We start from the raw sequence: 19,112 nt of genomic DNA, 5'->3' as shown, positions 1-19,112 counted from the left end.
AACTGAGTGGCGTGGCGGTGACTGATGTATAATAAAAAGTCCAGGGGACCTGGTACATGAACTGGAGCCGGAACAGGTTCTGCAACAGGTTCGGGTAATGGGGCGGGCTCCGGTGTGGGTGTCTCGCGAGGATTTTCGGGCAATATGGCCTCCGGGACCTCGTCTATGTACGAGATGTAAGGCACGGGCTGATTGCTGTTGGGTTCCATTGGACACCTGGTTGAGAAGGGGAGTGTGTGCCAGAGAAGTCCCTGGCGTGGCAGCGTGGGAGAGGAGCACACCGTAGATGGAACTACGTGCAAGAGAAGCGAAGGGGCTGGCCGGCGGATGAATCCGTTGCGCTGGCCCCATTTGCTTTTGTATATTTTTTTATTTTTTTATTTTAAAAAAACGCGTTGGTCTGCAGGGTGTCCTTGCGCTGGTCGGCGGCGGCGGATGGCCTTGCACGGGCGGCCGTTGGGTGCTGGCGCCCGACTGCTCACGTGGCTGTAGGAAGCCACGTGGATTAAAAAAAGGTTTGAGTGTATAAGCCTTAATGCAAAACGTTTAGTTTTTTTTTTATAAAGTTGACGATTCGCCGACTTGCGACGCTTCGAAGGGCTGTACACGTTGCTGACTGGATGCGAGGAGGTGCGCCGTTTCGAAGGGTTGGTTGATGTCGGACTGAAGGGTGCGCCTCTTCGAACTGTGTGCCACCGGCAGTATTAAGGGGCTCACAACCGGCACGCTGGCAGCAAACAAGGCGAAGAGAGGGGGGGTGCTTCCAAATTCAGCAGCGAAGGGGTGCCATGCGAAGAGGTGCCAACTCTTGGTGCCATCGTTCGTGTGAAGGGGTGCAAACCCAAGCACGAAAGGGCACAACCCGAAGAAGAGGCTCACGAAGGGCTACTAGCAGGAAATCTCTGCACACTCACCGGGTACGCCACACACACATCTGTGCATCTGTCTTCTATATGTGAATTGAGAAAGAAGGTTTAGGTTACCTCATACTCGTAGATGCAGGTTCCATCTTTCTTCTGCTTCCATACAACGCCGGGTAGGGGAGTAGAGCGGAGAGGGTGAGAGGCTCACAACCGTAGGCCCGGGAAAAAAGATGCTCTGATACCACTGTGAGGATTACTGTTATTACTTAGTATTTCATTCACTTATCTGTGTATTTAAGACTGAAACTTGAAAGTAAACTTGAACACAGATGTTTGATTGATTGATTGAAATTGTGATACAACATGCTCCTTATATAGGAGTCCAAGAGACACGAATGAAAAGACACATCCCATGACCAATAGTCATGACTCTAGGCGAAGAGACACATCCTTTGGATGAATAGCTGCAACCATTGGTGAAGAGTTGCAACCCTAGAGTGAAGGGATGTGACCAGTCGTCGAAGGAGTGTGGCTCTTGATGAAGAGGCATGTCTCTAGAGCGAATAGTCGTGACCTTCTGAGTGTAGGGGTCCTCTGTAATCATGTCTCTTCCATATCTGTAACCATGAGGAGACTGTATAATGAACTAAGTCACAATCGTGACACTGGAAGAGTCTCTCTCGTGGCACTGTGTCAAATGCTTTGCGGAAATCCACAAAGCAGTAGTATAATCTCTTCTCCCGTGCCCTAGCCTGGTCAATCAGACATCTCAGAGTGAATATATGGTCAATAGTGGAGAAAGCTCGTCGGAATCCAGCCTGCCCTGGTGCTCGCAGTCCCTCCTCCTCTGCATATGAGCTCAACTCTGCCTCAAGCACTGCGCCATAAAGTTTGGCCAATGTATGACCAATCATGATCGTCCTGTAGTTGCTGGGGTCTTGCATGTCTCCCGCTTTGTGGAGAGGCACGATGGTGTGCATAGTCCACTCAGCTGGTAGGCTCTCCACTAGTGCCCTATTAAAGAGGTGAGCAACAAAGGGTCCCAGTGTGTCAGCTGCATAAATAAGATGCTCACTCTATATACCTGTGTGGTCAGCCGATCTCCCATGCTGTAACCGGCGGATAGCTCTCTCTACCATCGAGGCGGTAAAGAAAGTAGAGGTGCTAGGGCGGGATTCTTGTGGCTGTGGTATGGGCGGCTACTGAGGGATATGGTAGAGGCTCTTTACATATGTGTGCCAGGTGTGGATCCTCAATCGGGGTACGAGGGCGAGGCTCTCTCATCCTGTGCCATGCAGTGGCTGCATCTCTGCTCATGAGTAGGTGGTATATATCCCAGTACTGTGCCTCCTCATATGCACGCCTCTTACGGCGTGTGAGGATCCTCATCTGTCGGCTTGCCTGTCTCTGTGTGATGGTCCCCAGTGCTCTCTGGGCACGGAGGTGTCTATATAGGTCTCTGCACTCATCATCATACCACCGATTCTGGGGCATGCTCCCAGCTCTATCTGTATGTGCAATGTGTGTATAATGGGGGAAGCTGCGGGTGGCAGCCGTATGTAGTAGAGATGATCGCTGGGTGGTGAGTGTGTCTAGAGGTGACAGGGGATCCATCTGGAATAGCCCGTCATATACATGATGCTCATATATGTCTGCCAAGTCATGGGTGAAGTAGAAGGTTGTATGCGATGCCTGTGTGGGCTGTGTGGGTGCTGGTGTGGAGCTCGCTAGTGACAGTAAGAGGTACGTGTGATCCGCACCAATAGGACAGGGGGGGATGGTGAAAGATGTCACTGCCTGTGTGGTCTCCATGGATCGCATGATGTAGTCCACTGTGCTAACCCCCCCCCCCCCCCCCCCCCGATCGTGGAAAGCATGTCAGTGCTCCTAAATCCTGCCACTGTCTCATCCCGTTATAAATAACGAGATGGTGTCGCGCTCCCAGCTTAAGTAAGTGATTACCATATCTGGTGTTATCCGGCCCCATGTCCTCTGGCACCTTGCAGGCTCCGGTGTCCTCCACCTCTAGTGTGTGCATCACCTTGGGGCGCTCGAAATCATAAATGTTGCACTGTCGGTGGAACCGGTCTATGGACACATAAAGCGGTAGTTCATTCACAATAACCTGGACTTACTGAGACACACATTCACAGAATCCTCGCTCCCTCGCTCAACAACACATTGGCCCCGAAGTCCGGCGCCCCTTGCGGTATTTCTTTATTGTTAAAAGGTTGGAAATTACAAAGCACAAGTGCAACAAAGCACTCTACTTGCATCGGCTGAGTTTTACAAATTCTAGGAGAAATTTGCCAGCATAACTGCACTAAAACTGTTGCATAACATCTCAGAATGAGTCCCAACTGACAAGCACACTTCCATAGGCATCAAGCTACCCAATGGAGTCCAAAACATCACAATTCAGCTTGCTGTAATTTTCTGCACAGGCCTGTTTTCAGCTCTGTTTTCAGCCCAAAATAACCCTTGTACTGTCCTGGAGGACTTTAGCAAAGTCCTACTGCATTTTGGCATCAACCGGGCAACATAACAGCCCAAAAACAGCACCTAAACAGTGCTGAAACAGCATTGTTTTAAAGAGGTTATTACCCTCTTCTGTCCCTGCTTTGGTGTAGGAACCAACTACACCTGTTCCTGTTCAAGGAGGCAACTAGCCTTTGCATTTAAGCATGAAATTCACACAATTGTACCTGATTTTATCTGATGAGAGCATTTCCATAGTCTGCAAGAGAGAGAAAGAGAGAGAGAGGCTGTGGGGAGCAAGCTCAACCCTCAATTCCTGAGTTAGGGCAAGGGAATGCACCACGAATGCTGGTTTTTTTTTGCAACAAAACACTCGATTTGCAAACGATCAGTTCGAGAATTCACGATGGCTGCAAATTGAGCCTCCTCTCCCAATTTCCCACGCTTCCCTCTTCTCAATGAGGAAAATGTACCAAAATTTGACACTTGGCACATTTTTAAGCCTTTTCCACATGCAATCTTCCAGGCTAAAAATCTCCTGACTGGTTCACATTCTCACAACAGTCCTTTGTCAGCTTTTGGTCCCCTTGACATTCCGCACAAACTGATTTCAATTCCGACACTGCCAAAAATAGCAGTTCCCTAAATTTTAGGGATGATGTCATCTGCATTCCTTTTGGTCTCCTGACCATCTTTGACCACTATGGTCACTTCAGAATTTGCTTAGAATTCAAGATACATTCACATTTCGATGACGGCCACTTACTAATGTAAACTGGCCTATACCCTCATTCAGTGGCCATGTCCTAGACACTGTCCTTCATCTTTCAGTGCCCATGTCCTGGACACTGTCATTCATCTTTCAGTGCCCATGTCCTGGACACTGTCATTCATCTTTCAGTGCAGTTCTCAGGCTTAGCCAACCACTGGTCCAAAGTCCCACTGGCTGACCCATTCTGACATTGCAATGGCCCAAGCCCTTCCAAGAGATCCCGGGGGAAAAACAATAGCAACCAAAGAGAAAGAAAAGAAAACTATATATATTTATAAAGAAATGTAAATAAGGAAAACAACTGCAAAAAGTTTCACCTCTTGGTGACATACCCCCCTCTTGAAAGAAGCAAGCGACCTCGATTGCAAGTCCACATGCAAACGGATGACACAGGACGATCACCAGATTCCCCAGGTGATTAGTGTCATCGCATGTATCTCTTGCCAACGGATGACACGGGGCGATGATAGGAATTCCCCACTACCATTTGTGCCATCGCAGGTTCAAGCCTTTCAAATACATGTTTTCGGATGCAACACAGGGTGATAGCATATATCTTGTACTATTAGTGTCACAACATGTAAATCATTCATTTGAAGCGTAACAGATACAACTTCAAAGCACTGAAAGTTCATTCATTGATTAAGTCATTGACAACAAACGTCAAAACTGTACATTGCCAAACATATAATACAAATGTACAGGTCATTTAGAATTCAGGTTCAAAAAGCATATTAAACCATTGCAGGTTCTAACAGGAAGGCTTCCTTGTAAAGTTGCATCAACTGAGGTGAATCAGCCAGTTCAACCTCATCTATCCATTTAGCATCCATTGGTGAATAATTTCTGAATTTCACCAAGTACCTTCTTGCAACTTGTCCTTTCAGTTTTCTGTCTTTATGGGCCAGAATCTGCTCAGGAACCAGAATTTCATCCAATTCCTCCACTTCAGGCTGTTCCTCTGGCACTATATCTTCTGGCACGTTGCCAATAAAAGGCCTCAAAAGGCTCACATGAAATGCATTATGTATCTTCGAGGTTTCTGGCAATTTCAGCCTGTATGCTACATCACTTATCTTCTCTGAGACTTGGAAAGGACCATAATATCGCATACTCAGCTTAGGAAACAGACGTTCCTTGCCCTTTCTTTTTCTCAGTCGTGCCTTTTCAAAGCGCAATAAGACCCAGTCATTCTCTTTAAACAAGAGTTCTCGACGATGCATGTCAGCAGCTCTTTTCTGCTTAGCTTGTGACTTTTCCAAGGCATATTTGACCTTCTTATATGCTTCTTGCCATCCCTCAATATACCGATCTGCTTCAAATATCTTATCCTTTGTCTGCAGAATGGGAGGTACTTTCTTGCCACCTTCAACAATTTCAAAAGGTGCCTTACCAGTAGAGGAGTGCACTGTATTGTTATAAGCATACTCTACTAATGGCAAATAATGTTCCCAAGTTGCCTTATGTTCTGACACATAACATTTCAGCAGATCCAAGACAGTAGAGTTAGCCTCTTCAGACTGCCCATCAGTTTGAGGATGAAAAGAAGATGAGAATTTCAAGGTCGTGCCCATATTCTCAAACAATGCTTTCCAAAACAAGCTAGTCATCCTTGGGTCTCTGTCACTGACGATAGACTGTGGCATACCATGGTATTTAAAGATATTCTGCATGAAAATCTTAACCATGTGCTCTGGCTTTATCTTCTTTCTAACAGGAATGAAATGTGCCTGCTTACTGAATCTACATATTATAGTCCAGATTCCATCATTCCCTGTCGTTGTCCTTGGAAGATCAAAAATGAAGTCCATGGCAATACTTTCCCATGGTCTCTCTGGAATAGGCAGTGGTTGCAATAACCCAGGTGCCTTCTGTCTATCAAACTTGACCTTCTGACATACTAGGCAAGATCTGACATAAGCATCAAGATCACGTCTCAAAGCTGGCCAATAAAAGAAAGTCTCAACCGCTTTCACTGTAGCATCAATGCCTCGATGTCCAGCATATGGTGGAGCATGACTTTCTAGCATTACCTTCGGCCTTAACTCCTTAGTGACACATAGCTTTCCATGCATCATGAGAAAGCCGTCTTTCAAAACATAGTGATCATGATGTTGATTATTCATTAGCTGTTCATAGATTCTGGAAAAATCTTCATCACTGGCATACTGCTCTTTCATATCATCCAATTCCTGGTGATAAGAAATAGAAACAGCTAACACTTGTGGTTTGCGAGACAATGCATCTGCAACCACATTCTTCTTGCCTTCCACATGCACTATCTGAAAATGGAACATTGACAGAAAATTTGCCCAGCGCATGTGTTTCTCTGACAGCTTTGCCTGTGTGAGAAAGTATCTGAGCGTCTGATGATCTGTTTGCACAACAAAATCAGCACCAAGCAAATAGTGTTTCCAACTGGTAAGTGCATGGATCACAGCTAGTAGCTCTTTCTCATAAATCTGATAGTTTTTCTCAGTGTCAGAGAGTATTCTACTCTCATATGCCACGACTCGGCCATTCTGCATCAAAACAGCACCAATGCTGTTCCCACATGCATCACACTGCACAACAAATGATTTAGACAAATCTGGCAATGTCAACACAGGATCTGTAGTCATTTTCTGTTTCAGGCATCTAAATGCTGATTTCTCTTTATCTGTCCATTGCCATTTAATGGCCTTCTTTTCAAGCGCATGTAACGGTGAAGCAATCTCTGCAAAATGCCTTACAAATCTACGGTAGTAAGAGCATAGGCCAAGAAAACTGCGAACATCATGCACAGTCTGTAAATCTGGCCATGAAACGATTGCTTCAATCTTAGCAGGATCCATTGTGACACCATCCTTTGATACAATGTGCCCAAGGAAGTGAATTTCTTTCAGAAAGAATTCACTCTTCTTGCCATTAATGAGCAATCTGTTGTGTTTCAGCTCATTAAAAACTGCTGTCAGATGGTCTCTGTGCTCCTCTTCACTCTTTGAATAGACTATCATGTCATCAAAGAATGTGCCCACAAAGCTTCTGTAAGGACGGAAAATTCTGTCCATCATTCTGTTAAATGTGGCAGGAGCATTTGTCAATCCAAAGGGCATGACTAAGAACTCATAGAGACCAAATGTAGTGCGAAATGCGGTCTTGTGCACATCCTCAGGTCTGATTCTAATCTGATGGTACCCACTCTTCAAATCTATCCTGCTAAACATTTCTGCTCCTTGCAAACGATCAAGAATATCATCTATGCGCGGAATCGGAAATCTATTCTTGATCGTGTTCTTGTTCAAGGCTCTGTAGTCAATACACATTCGCCATGAACCGTCTTTCTTCTGTACTAGTAACACAGGTGAACAAAACGGGGAACTACTGGGCTGAATTAGTCCCTTCTCTAACAGCTCATTAACCTGTGTCATAATCTCTTTCTGCTGGGCTGCACTAACCCTGTACGGTGGCCTATTGGGCGGAGTAGACCCTGGAATAAGATCTATGGCATGATCCTCTGGCCTCTCAGGGGGCAACTCTCCTGGTAAAGATTCTGAAAAACAATCTTTGAACATATCCAAGAAAGCTTTTCTATCTTCGTCTAGTGTAGACAAATCAGTTTCAACTTCATTCACTTGCTTTGCAAAAACCAAGTACGCAGAAAGATGATTTTTCATTACTGAAGTTATAGCAGAAGCAGAAATAACTGGGACAGACTCTCCTTTCAGCTTCACATCCAAAACATGAGTCTTGTCCCTATGTACAATTGTGATTTTCCTGTTGAAAGCATCCAACACTGCATGTTTCCTATGACACCATGGAATTCCCAACAAGACATCACATCCTTCCAAGGGCATGGTAAGAAACTCCTCTGTGTCCACATAACTCTGTATATGCATACGAAGTTTGCCAAGTATAGGAGTGACAGGAACTGAATGCCCAGGGCATGCCAAATCAGCCTGTCCAACTGGTCCCATCTCTTCAGCACGAATTCCCAACTTGGCTGCCAATGCCGATGAAATAAAGTTGGCTCGAGCACCAGGGTCAAAGAAAATCAGCACTGTAGCATCTCTGATTTTACCCCATGCTCTGCACAATTCTGTAGCATTATCACATGGCTGGTCACCAACCATGTCAGGTACCAATCCTGCACTCGGCATTGTCTTCTTCTTGAGTGGCCCTTCTTTATCCTCGGCATCTTTTGGTGGCTGTTGTGGACATTTTGCAGCCATATGCCCTTTCTGTTCACAGATGAAACATTTCCCTGCTTGCATCAATGCCTTTCTCTCTTCAAATGACTTGCCATATAGTGGCCTCTTCTGTCCTTTGCCTTGACCAACACTTTTCTGAGGTTGTGACTGCCAAGTCTTCTTCTCAAATGGCTTCTTTCTATAGAATGGTCTAGGTGGGAAATCCCTCTTCACAAGTGGTTCCTGTTTGCCCTGAGGTTCCTTGTTCACTGTGCTCTTAAAGCCACGTGAACCTCCCTGTATCAATGCATTAGCCATGTTTGCATTCTCAATGAGCTGAGTCATATTAGAAACATTGGTCTTAATGCAATAATCCCTGATTTCTTTGGGCAAACCACAGCAATACTTCTCTATTTGCTCTGACAATGGCACTGTTCCGTAGGAAGTTACTGGCAAGAGTGCATCCCAAAACTTCTTATTATACTCTTCCAAATTTACACAGTTAGCTGCATCAAGTTTGTGCCATGCTGTCATAACATCTACTTCAAAAGTATTTGTAAGCCAGGCAAAAGAGAACTGCTGCTTAAACTGAACCCATGTAGCAGGTGCTTGTCCTTGCATCAAGAGTGAGGTCCACCACTGCAATGCATTACCTTTCAAGAAAGTAGCAGCCTTCCGCACCTTAGAAGACTCTGTAAAGTTACCCCCAGTGTATGCTGCATCAAACTGCTGAATAAAAGTCAGCGCTTTCAATTTGTCCTGCATCCCACTGAAAGTCTCAAACTTTACTGCTTGACCTCCTTCTTTGTAATCCTTTTGCACCTTTTCTGCATCAGTCCTTACTGCTCTTTGTCCACTAGGTTGAGAAAATTCAGCCACACTGACAGGTGCTGCGGGCCCCAAAACTGGACTAAAATAAGTTTGAAATCCGGGCTGCACACCTATATTGGCATAAAGAGGGTTCACAGCTTCCATAGGCATCATTCTTGGTGACCCTCTTGACATTAGTCCTGGCAAAACTGTGGGCGGCCTAGCCATGGCCTGGAAAACAGACCCACCACCAAAATAACCAGGCTGGAAAGCAACGAATGGAGGAATGGTCGGCATGACCCTTTGCACATTACTTTCTTGGCCATTAAATGCATGTACCTGTGCCTGTGTAACATGCTGCACTGGATCAGCTGCCACTGCTGGTGTCTGCTCTACATGCTGTGGCATCCTTGGCATTTGTTCCTGTGCCCTGTCAACTGCATGCTGAGATGATTCAGCCTGGGAATCCCCTGTCCTTGACTGCAAATACCTCTTCATCCTGGGATTCTTCACCAACTGTTCAAAGGTACCAACCATGCTCAGGAGCTGCGCATGAAATAAATCCTCTTGTTCCTGTTCTTCCTCTAACAAGACTGGCTGTACTACTGGCTCCATCCGAGCAGAGGCTGACAACTGGGCACCTGTCACCTCTATATGCTGTCTGCGAGTAGAAGAGGAACTCTCTTCGGCAGGGAGCTTGCCTTTCCCTTTGTCTGTCATACTGTCAACTGAAAGTTTAAGGGAACCTGTATCCAAAGAAAGAGACCGTACTCTTTCTCACCTGTAATCAGTTGTACCTCACTATGTGTGTCTCCTGTTCACCCAATCCAATCCGTGTCCGGGCTCTTGCAGAAAAGAGGACCCTATCCCGGCAATGAAACCATGGAACCGGTCTATGGACACATAAAGCGGTAGTTCATTCACAATAACCTGGACTTACTGAGACACACATTCACAGAATCCTCGCTCCCTCGCTCAACAACACATTGGCCCCGAAGTCCGGCGCCCCTTGCGGTATTTCTTTATTGTTAAAAGGTTGGAAATTACAAAGCACAAGTGCAACAAAGCACTCTACTTGCATCGGCTGAGTTTTACAAATTCTAGGAGAAATTTGCCAGCATAACTGCACTAAAACTGTTGCATAACATCTCAGAATGAGTCCCAACTGACAAGCACACTTCCATAGGCATCAAGCTACCCAATGGAGTCCAAAACATCACAATTCAGCTTGCTGTAATTTTCTGCACAGGCCTGTTTTCAGCTCTGTTTTCAGCCCAAAATAACCCTTGTACTGTCCTGGAGGACTTTAGCAAAGTCCTACTGCATTTTGGCATCAACCGGGCAACATAACAGCCCAAAAACAGCACCTAAACAGTGCTGAAACAGCATTGTTTTAAAGAGGTTATTACCCTCTTCTGTCCCTGCTTTGGTGTAGGAACCAACTACACCTGTTCCTGTTCAAGGAGGCAACTAGCCTTTGCATTTAAGCATGAAATTCACACAATTGTACCTGATTTTATCTGATGAGAGCATTTCCATAGTCTACAAGAGAGAGAAAGAGAGAGAGAGGCTGTGGGGAGCAAGCTCAACCCTCAATTCCTGAGTTAGGGCAAGGGAATGCACCACGAATGCTGGTTTTTTTTTGCAACAAAACACCACGATGGCTGCAAATTGAGCCTCCTCTCCCAATTTCCCACGCTTCCCTCTTCTCAATGAGGAAAATGTACCAAAATTTGACACTTGGCACATTTTTAAGCCTTTTCCACATGCAATCTTCCAGGCTAAAAATCTCCTGACTGGTTCACATTCTCACAACAGTCCTTTGTCAGCTTTTGGTCCCCTTGACATTCCGCACAAACTGATTTCAATTCCGACACTGCCAAAAATAGCAGTTCCCTAAATTTTAGGGATGATGTCATCTGCATTCCTTTTGGTCTCCTGACCATCTTTGACCACTATGGTCACTTCAGAATTTGCTTAGAATTCAAGATACATTCACATTTCGATGACGGCCACTTACTAATGTAAACTGGCCTATACCCTCATTCAGTGGCCATGTCCTAGACACTGTCCTTCATCTTTCAGTGCCCATGTCCTGGACACTGTCATTCATCTTTCAGTGCCCATGTCTTGGACACTGTCATTCATCTTTCAGTGCAGTTCTCAGGCTTAGCCAACCACTGGTCCAAAGTCCCACTGGCTGACCCATTCTGACATTGCAATGGCCCAAGCCCTTCCAAGAGATCCCGGGGGAAAAACAACAGCAACCAAAGAGAAAGAAAAGAAAACTATATATATTTATAAAGAAATGTAAATAAGGAAAACAACTGCAAAAAGTTTCACCTCCTGGTGACAGTCGGCTCTGTGTCGGCTCTGTGTCGGTGCATTGAAGTTCCCCATAAGGAGGACTTCCCCCAGGTTGGAGTAGTGTATGATCTCATCTGAAAGGGCCGCATATGGTGACTCTCCCAACGGCCCTGTGTCCTCCTCCTCGCCTCTACTCTCATCCTCTTCTGTCATGGCATATCTCGATCCTCTAGGAGAGAAGCAGCATAGAGCAATGTATAACACCCTGTCTGTTGAGAGCTGTAGTCTAATCCACATGTATCTAGCCTCCTGGTCACGTGCTACCACGTGTAGACGCTCTTGTAGCTCTCACTTGAAGAGTACCGCTATACCTCCAGATCCTCTCGATGTGCTCTGCCGTGTGGTCCCCCGGTATGTAAACTCCCACTGATAGCCCTCTACTTTGGATAGCCCCCTCTCTGGGCTCTGGTGCGTCTTCGTAAGTAGTATGATGTCCCGTCCCTCCATGACCTCCTCCGTCCTCCCAGGATGTGTCCAAAGTGCTCCGTTGCAGTTCCAAACTACTATGTGTATCTGTGAATCTGGATCCTCCATAGCTGATGTCCGATAGGTTGCTTGGCGCTAATCGGTGGCCTTGCCATCGATGATGACACAGCCATCGCGATAGAGTGCTCTCTTGCCCTCTTTCTGGGCCTGTAGGACTCTCGGCATGCATGTTTTCCTGTGTTCTATTTGCATCCTTGTAAGAGAGAGAGAGAAAGAAAGAAAGAAAGAAAGATTTTATTAACGTCTTCCAAAAGACCGAACTCGGCCTATGAGACAAATCGGAGTACTTGTATGAGGTATCCTCTGTCATCCCAACAAAAAGAAAAAGTACTGAACTAAAAAGCTGAATCTGGGTGTGCAATAAGTACAATGAGTGGTGAAGGGGATGGAGCTCTACTACTAGGAGAATGCAAAGTTATATGCATGGAGTATACAATCATGATATGCAACCTAGCTAGCTCCATCCTGTACCATATTGGGGGTATAAAATGGTATACATCAGTGAAGGGGGTGTCCACAGCTCTCTAAAGAACATGCCTGGGTGTGCTCTGAAGCGAGCCAGTCGCTCTGCATCCTCTCTGTGAAACTGAGCTCTGATCTCTGTCATCTCTCTCTGGTATAGGCGTGGTGTCCAAAAGCCAGGTGTCCTCTATCTCTTGCGGGCTCTAAGTGTCTCTGCTCTCTGGAGAGTAATTCCCTGCCGTGTAGGGGTTGGGAGGGGGATGGATCTCTGAAAAAATGTAGTAATCTGTGTCTGTCGTCCCCCCCTCTGGAGCTGTCAAAGCCTGTAATAATGTCTCTCTGTGGCGCTGTATGTCTAGAATGAATCTCCCCAGTATGCACTGGTTTGTTGCCTCAAAGATCCGGCGTAGGGAATGTGGCTCTCTGAATAAAATGGGATATCTCTCTCTGATGGTTGTATATGCTCTGCATCTGCATACATAATGCTCCTCACTCTCCACCTCCTCTCTGCACAATCTGCATACCCTCTCCTCTCGGGGGATCCGTGCTGCTCTGCCAGTCTCAATCTCCAATCGGTGTGATGAAACTCTAAGCTGACCAATAGCCACTCGGGAGCCGTGTGGTAAGAAGCCCTCCATGTATCTAGGCCTCTCTATAAATCCATCATCAGTGATACTCATGAAGTGATCTTTGTAGTATAGCATCTTCGGGGTGGAAGAGGCTGTGTAGGCGATATCCATGTCTCTCGTGTATAGAGCTGCCATAGATCCTGTCTCAATATTCAAATCCTCTCACTATGAGAGAGATGGATATGTGGTGCATCCCTGTCATACTGGAATGGTGGTAGATGATCCATGTCTAGGCCATGTTGTGAGAACTAATGTGTGACCTGTGCATACCATGATCCTCTGTCTCCTGCCTCAGCCAGCTGTCTAGATGCCTCAAAAGCTCTTTATGACAATCTGTCCTGTGGCATCTCTCTGAATCTGTCTAGCAGGCATATAGTCTGGAATATGGCCTCTACCATCATAGGAGGCGCAGCAAATTCTGCTCGGATAATGTCATGAGGTACTAACGGTTTGCTGCGTATCATGCGTGCCATCATGAGGGCCTGTGGTCTCTCTATCTGTGTCCACCAATGGGTAGCAAGGCCTGGCGCCCATACTGCTGCTCCGTACATGAATGCCCGTGTGACTAATGTGTCAAATAGCCACCCCTTCGTTCGGGGCTCCTGAAAATGCGCCTGGTGGCACTGTCTCTCTAGCATAGCCAATGCTGCATATCCCCATGTCAATCTAGCTCTGGCTGTGCTGAACCCATGGTGAAGCGTGTGGCTTCTGCTGCTGTAGAAAAGGTAACCCCTAGGTACACGTATGATGTCACCACCTCCACCTGGCATCCTGCGAGAGTGAATGTCAGCTGACTCCTGCCTTGTCTCGATGTATGAAAGACCATAACCTTGGTTTTCCAAAGGTTCACCAATATCATCAGCATAGAGCATAATATGTACTGGGGTACCTGCTAAATTAACTCCATCTCCGCCTCCCCGTGTAATGAAGTCAGCCACCTCATCAATGTATAACCCAAATAGCGTGGGGGAAAGTGGGCATCCTTGCTTCACACCAATGGTGCTAGCAATAGTCTCGGACATACCTCCTGGACATCTGACTCGCCCAAAAGCCTGCTCATACAATGCATAGATGCCCCATGTCATATCTGCTGGTATGCTAAGAGACTGCAGGCGCTGAAAGAGCCTCTCTCGTGGTACTGTGTCAAATGCCTTTGCGGAAATCCACAAAGCAGCAATAGAGCTTTCTCTTCCTCACTCTGGCCTGATCAATCATACATCTCAAAGTGAATACATGGTCAGTGGTAGAGAAAGCTCTCCTGAAGCCTGCCTGCCCTGATGAGTGTAAACCTGCTCGCTCAGCATATAAGCTCAGCTCTTGCTCCAGCACTGCACCATAGAGTTTGGCCAGCACGTGGCCAACCATAACCGTCTTGTAGTTGCTCGGATCGAGCATATCCCCTGTTTTGTGAATCGGCATAATGGTGTGCATCGTCCACTCCGCAGGCAAATCCTCTGCTAGTGCCCTGTTAAACAGGTGTGCAAGAAAAGGAGCTATAGAATCTACTGCATATATGAGATGCTGTCACAAACCCCTATATTCTAGGGACATGCGGATGCGTGTGAGGCCTAGAAACATGCGGATGCATGTATGTATTATACCTGGGCATGTGTATGGATCATATGAGTGGATGCATATGAGTCCAAGGACATGGCAGGACATTTGTGGACTTTCGGGCGGTGCCCGTGTGGATTCCGGCCATGCACACATGGTGTGTTATGATGGTAGGCGGAATATTTTCAAGTACAAGAATGATGATAGGTGGTTCTCCAAGTTTACATGTGCACAATGCATAAATGATGCATGCCATAACTTTATTTTACTTTGTGTGACATTGTCTTGCTGCCTGGACAATGCTTGTTATTTTGGCTTGTGAAGTCCGAGGGACCGGGGACGCCCGGGCACCTTGTGGACACGTGTGTGCACTCCTGTTTGGGCCTAAAACTGTGGGCTTATGGGTTTTGCAGGTGGTAAGTGCGTCCACACTCAATTTACAGCTTATTTCATTTACTACTAAAGTTTATTGGTTTGCAGGTCCACACTCATTAATAAGTGGCCGGACAACTTATAATGCGTTCGCATTTGGTTGGACCAAAATTAATGAAGTCCGGACAATTTATGGCCATTTTTTTTTGGGAAAAACGATCCTTCTATTAGTTAATGAGAAAACGCCATATGGCTACAAAGCTCACCTCGCAAGGAGGGATAAAAAACACAATGAACACCTGAGCTCCCCCCCGTGGCTGGCCGCTCTCTGGAGGGGGCTACCTAGTAATACATGAGGGAGGTGAGAAAAGCCAAACTGGCGGCCTATAGTGCCAAGTGACATCCTCGTCCCTTGCGGTGAGGAAAGGGCCAGGCTGCCAAGTGCGGAGGAAAGCCTTGCGGCGCCCTCTCATGCGATCTGAGTCGCCCTGGAGTTTCCCCCAGTGTCCTCTCAAGGTGTGAATGATGTCCACCCAGAGGGCCTGTATGACCTCCGCCGGTGGAGTCGCCTGGTGGTCAATGGCCTCCCTGCATCGGGCTCTCCATATGTGCCAGGCCGTCATGCTGCTGATCATCTCCCATCTCTGCCCGACCCCCTCCTGAGAGGCTGCCGAAGAGAGGTCTGGCGTCGGAACCACCGCCATCGCCCTGTCAGAGACCTGGATGGTCACACTGCCAGGAACGTCCTCATATCCAAGTGCAGGGCCGCTGTCCGTGGCCCAAGCCACCGCACCCCACGTCACCAACATCTCACCTGGTGAGCCTGCAAAAACCATCCTGAGAGCGCGCTGCCAGACCTGCTGTGCCTGTGGGCAATCCCATAAGCAGTGCCGCTGTGACTCCTGTGCATGGCCGCACCGAGGGCAGGACGCTGGGTGTCTGCCAAAAGCTAGCCAAGCCCCCACAGCCAATCCTCTATGCGCTGTGAGCCAGAGAAAAAGCGTCACCTTCTGGAGCCGGAAGCTGGCCCAAAGGCGCTGCCAGAAGTCCCTAAGAAAGGCAGGGGAGAGCCCCTGTCGCCGCCAATGCTCGGCCGATGCCGGGGTGCTCGCTATCCTGTGTCTCTGAATCCGCCGCCCCAGCCTCGCTGTGTACTGAAAAAAGGGGATGGCAGGGCTGGTAGGGGCCGAGTAGGGATCTCGCCAAAACCACTCACCTGGGTCCCACTGAAGGCGAATAAGAGGCTTGCTGTCCCAAGCCCAGAGTCTCCAAGAACAGTCCTCCCCTATCGAGGCCGGTGAGGGGTCTACATGCCACTATCTCTGATGAAAGCCGACCACCCGAACCCTCTGAAGAATACAACCCTGGAGCCCATCCAAATCTAGTCGTGTCCTCTGAAGCTGGCCACCCTCTCCCACCTCGAAAGTGAGTGGGGCGACTCTCTCCGCTGTGCCGCAGACCGCTAGAAGGATCTCATGCCGAGTAAAGACACCCATCCACTGTGGAGGTGGAGGGTCCTGTACTGGGGTCCGCCACTCCCGGGGGATGGCCGCCTCAATGTCCTGTCTCATCAACTCTCTGCCCCTCATCCCACTGAGTCTCCTCTCCTGAGCCTCGGAAGGCAGCTGCTGAAAACATATCCAGTCGTCTAGGGACTGGGCCGGGCCGGAGCTCAACGGGCCCCACGACACGTGAGACCGCGAGCCAACCATATGGCCACTGGGAAGTCGAATCAAGGGGTTCCAGATCAATGGCTGCCTCAGGCGCTCCTCATCGGTGCCCGGGGGAGTCTGGAAGAGTGACGGCCTCAGATGCGCCCAGGCCCTCAGAAGGCTGGCTGCAAAACGCTCCTCGAAGCCAAGGCCCACTCCTCTGGATCGCTGCTCCGTAAAGATCCACCTGATGCTGGGGGTCCAGGGGCCGCTAAGAGAAGGAGTGCGGCTGAGCATCCTGGAAACAAGAAACTCCTTCCACGGCTCAACGCCTGGCAGGAGACCACGAACTACCAGCTTGCCAAGCAAAGCTCGGCTTTGGCAAATAGGATCTACAATGCCCAAGCCGCCTCTCTCCCTCGGCTGAGTGATCACAGCCCATGCCACCTTGGCCCTGGCGGGTCGCCCGTCGCCTCTGGACCAAAGAAAGTTCCTGATGAGCCTCTGCACCTGGCCAATGCACGCCCGAGAGAAGGCCCAGCAAGAAGTGATGTACCACATGGTAGCGAGCAAAACCTGGTTGGCCACAACTACTCGGCTAGCCAGAGATAAACGAGCGGTACTCCAATACAGAAGCTTCTTCCGAATGCTCAGAAGAAGGGGGGCTATCTGCTGCTCCGGAGATATATCAATGCCCACATAGCAGCCCAAATATCGCACTGTAGTGCCGGGGGGCAGCCACTGAAAACCATCAACTGGCCTCCAAGTCGGGGGGGGCATAGAACTGACCCACAGCCCACACGACTTGTGCCAGTTGATCAAAGCGCCCGAGGCTCTGCAAAACCTGTCCATGGCTGAGGCGAAGCGGCGGAGGTTCTCCTCACCTCCCTGAAGATAGACAGCAGTGTCATCCGCAAACTCCGAGTCTAGGAGCTCCTCCGAGGTGCGGATGGGAAGCTGGAGGCCCCTCAAACCTGTATCCTGTGCCGTCAAGAAGGTGCTCATGGCCTCCGCCACAAAAAGAAAAAGAAAGGGCGCCAAGGGGCACCCCTGCTGCACCGAGCGCGAGAGCTGGAACCGCTCTCCGCACACGCCTTGTATCAGCACTTGGCTATGAGCCGAAGTGTAGAGTGCAGAGACCCCACGGATCCACTGAGGGGGGAAGCCCATCCTCTCCATAGTGCCTTCCAAGAAGGCCCAGTCCACCCGATCATATGCCTTCTCGAAGTCGAGAAGGAGCACCGCCAGATCCTCCTGCCGAAATCTAGCCAAAGCCGTAGCCTCCCAGAAAGAGAAAATGTTATCCAGAATGCTCCTATCCTGGATGAAGCCTGTCTGCGTGGAGTGGATGATGTCCGGAAGGTGAGGCTGAAGCCGCCTACTGATCGCCTTAGCTAGGACCTTGTAGGCCGTGCCTAGCAAGGTGATCGGTCTCCACTGTCTAATCTCGAGTCTGTCTCCTCCCTCTTTGGGGATCAAGTGAATCAACCCCTCTGCCATGCTGTCCGGCATGACTCCCGTCTCCATAATCTCCTGGAATGCCAATCTGAAGCCCCTATGAAGGAGGCTCCAGTACCTCTGGAAGAAGGCCACTGAGAGACCGTCCTCTCCTAGGCATTTGCCCCGAGGTAATGCCTGAAGAGCCTCCTCCAGTTCCGTATCCGAGAAGGGGGAGAGAAGGGAGTGCTGCAAATGGGCCGGCACAACCGGTCTCGTGAAGCTCCAGACTGCCTCCCTAGCCTCTCTCACCCTGTCGTCTGCTGGCTCAACAGAGAGAAGATCCCTGTAAAAATCTGTGGCTATCGCCCGAACCCTGGGGGGATCCACCACAACCTGGCCATCAGCCTGACGAAGCCGCCTGAGACCCTCTCGTCTGAAGCGAGGCCCAGTCGCCTCAAAGAAATCCCGAGTCACTTTGTCTCCAGCCTGAGTCCAAAAAGAAGCCCGAGCATGGAATCGGAACTCCACCCGCCTCTCCTCGATGGATCTGATCTCAGTGCGAGCTGTCTCCATCTGCTCTGAGATCCAAGGGCTCAGAGGATCTCTCTCCTGGAGTCTCTGGAGGGACGCTAGACTCCTCCGTAGGCTCCTCTCCTGCTCCCTGAAGGCCTCCAGACGGTCCAAGGCAGCCAGTCTGAGCATCCGACTGATCTCCTGCAAGCCACTGGCAAGATCACTGGCTGCCGAACCTCTCCTGAACTGCAGCTCCTGCCAGACCTGCTCAACTCTGAGCGCGATCTCAGGCTACTCTATGAGACAATCTGGAATCCGGACGCTCTGGCCCCGCTCTCCTCTCGTAGGGTCCTCAATCTGGAGAAGCACTGGGAAGTGGTCTGAAAAAGAGGAGCCTGCAAGTATGCCCACAGTGCCGCCTCTATCACAAGCCCACTCATCAATGTAGAATCTGTCGATGCGGGAAAGGTTAACTCCTGTGGCCCGTCTATCCGAGCGCGTGAAAGATAGACTCCCCTGCAACTTGCCAAACTCCGGGAGAGTCC

The 19,112-nt window shown here is 48.8% G+C and overlaps 1 protein-coding gene across 2 annotated transcripts in view; it reads left to right on the top strand.

The window, feature by feature from the left end:
- LCBK2 (Diacylglycerol kinase family protein) overlaps positions 1 to 19,112 on the top strand; it is a 146,203-nt gene that overhangs the window by 42,843 nt on the left and 84,248 nt on the right. The window lies entirely within an intron of this gene.

This window comes from Cibotium barometz, chromosome 44 (assembly GCF_041138505.1).
Source record: "Cibotium barometz isolate CiBa-2024 chromosome 44, ASM4113850v1, whole genome shotgun sequence".
NCBI lineage: Eukaryota > Viridiplantae > Streptophyta > Polypodiopsida > Cyatheales > Cibotiaceae > Cibotium > Cibotium barometz.
The sequence above is the reverse complement of the archived record's forward strand: the minus strand, read 5'-3'. Positions and strand labels throughout refer to the sequence as shown.